This window comes from Mesoplodon mirus, assembly GCF_964341445.2.
Source record: "Mesoplodon mirus genome assembly, chromosome: 6".
Classification (NCBI taxonomy): Eukaryota; Metazoa; Chordata; class Mammalia; order Artiodactyla; family Ziphiidae; genus Mesoplodon; species Mesoplodon mirus.
In genome coordinates this window covers 65469429-65471595 of record NC_138982.1, presented here as the reverse complement: position 1 = coordinate 65471595, position 2167 = coordinate 65469429, and the positions used below count along the sequence as shown (strand labels likewise).

At 45.7% G+C, this 2167-nt stretch overlaps 1 pseudogene across 1 annotated transcript; it reads right to left on the bottom strand.

Annotated features, from left to right (window-relative positions):
• Positions 1 to 238: 238 nt before the first annotated feature.
• Positions 239 to 1348, bottom strand: LOC309805961 (etoposide-induced protein 2.4 homolog; annotated as a pseudogene). Its single transcript has one exon. The product of its transcript is annotated as an etoposide-induced protein 2.4 homolog (transcript).
• Between the last annotated feature and the right edge of the window lie 819 nt (positions 1349 to 2167).

Genomic DNA, 2167 nt, shown 5'->3' with positions numbered 1-2167 from the left:
GTGCTTCACAGAAAAACAACAAAAATAACATGTCCACAAAATACAACAGCTAGAACTACAAAAATCCATTCATCCAAGGATGGTGGAAGGCAGGAAGAGGCAGTGGGAGGGTAAATGGCACAGGGAGAAAAGTATTCAAATCATTTCAGGCAGGGGGGCTGGCAAATGCTAGAAAAGAGCTGCAGAAAAACCTGTGATCCTTTCAGATTCACCAGTGTTAAAAATCAACCTACTGGTGTCAGAAAGGTTCTGCCTTAGGTACACCAGACAAAAATCCCAATTCCTCAGAAAGAAGGGAATATGCAAAGGACCCTTGGCATGGTGGGTCCTGCCTTCCATAGTGGGGGAGTTGAACAAGGAAAACAACTGCCAAAGGGTCCTCCCAACCCCATCCATCCCCTCTGGATGGCCGACACCGTGACTGTGCAGCAGCCTTCAGCTTGGCAATAGACTAATACCTTGGGGGAACTTCTCTGCAGAGGTTGAGCTACTCAGGGCAGACTGCAGGTACACTGTTTTGTGGAAGATTCCGTTGCTTAAGAAAACCACCCAGGAAAAGGAAGTGCAGCTGGAAAAGGTAGGCTTTGCCAGGGGTCTTGGCTTCATTAGTGCTGATAATAAACGAGGGGAAGAGGACAGAGAAAAGGCAGCCAATGATAATGTAGGAGGCATGGCATCTGCTGCGAAGTCCAGTATAGTGAGTAGAAAAGCAATATATGCAGGAGACTAACCAGTTGACCAACAAGATGTGTGGGGAAGACTCACAAGCATCCCCTGGATAAACAGAGCCTGCAGCAAAAGGTTGAAGAGCATGTCAGCAATTATTTTGCTGACACCAGGGAATGGGTGAGGTTTCATCCCTGATACCTCAAATTCCAGATCAGCTATATCTGAAACCAAATCGCATTCACAACTTTGCTGAGCACCAACAGGGGGAGCACTGAAAATTGATGGGAGGAAAATTCCAGCCAGAACCAAACACCTCTATGTAGAGATGGATCACTGATAGTTTGGGCCGTAACTGACTGAAGCAAAGGAATAAACACTTGATGAAAGCAGGAGGAGGCTGAACCAGAGAACTCTGCCATTTCATGCGCAGCACTGGAAAATTTCACTGACAATAGGTGGCTCAATCTTGCTTCCTCTCTATGCTCTGAGCCAGGACACTACTAGCCCTCTTAAACGCTGTTTCTCTCCCTTTTCCTGAATGTGAGCATCTAGCTTTGAGATGGTACAACTTCCAGAGATGGAGTTTTTAATTTCCCTGGCAAGGTCCTGCAGAAAGGTTTTGACACTGTCAGCCATCTCTTCCCCACTCAAACTAACATCACCACAGAGGAGAGCGAAGCGTCCCGCAATCCTTCACCACGAAGGATCAGCAGCTTTGCTGCTGCGGCTGTGGCTCCAGCCTGGCCTCTTGTTTACCGCCAGCCGGCCAGGCTCCTCCAAGCCCCTCCGCCCACGGCCTGCGGCTCCCACAGGAGATGCTCCCAGGGCAGCCCCAGAGTGCGTAGGGGCTGTGGGGGTGGGGCGTCAGCTGGGAAGTCCCGTTGTTTTTAATGGAAACCATTTTCACTAGAGAGAACTTCTGGCTGATAAACGGTGCTTATTACGACTTTAATATTTTACAGATATTGTCTTAAAAAGTAAAGAAATGGACTTATTTCTTCAAGGAAAAGAAATGATACTTTTGTTGTGAATGGTAACATTTGAACTTTCAACCAAATATTAGAATTTTGAAACACTTAATCTAGCACAGAAAACTTCACAGCTTGCCAGTAAAGTTTTTGTTGATAAACCTGGTGGTAATATTAGCACAGGTATTAGTTGATGTTATTTAAAAACATATGTCAGTATTTGGCATATCTGCATAACTCAGTGAACAAGCATTTCCTTACTGACTGTAATGTAACATCACAAATGGATAGGGATGCGGTGTAAGGGCAATGTAGATCAGTGGATTGTAATATAACGAAATACAAAAAGTTAATTGATTTGGTTTCACATTCCATACGCATCTAATTTTAAAGAAACCGTTGCCTACCCTTTCCTGTCGGGCCCCAACAAGAGTCCTCCTGCCCAGCGTTGCTTGAGCCAATTCCCAGTTCCATTCAGAAGCAAAGGAAAGCTTGTCTTTGATCAAGAGATGGAGAGACGCGAGCTAACG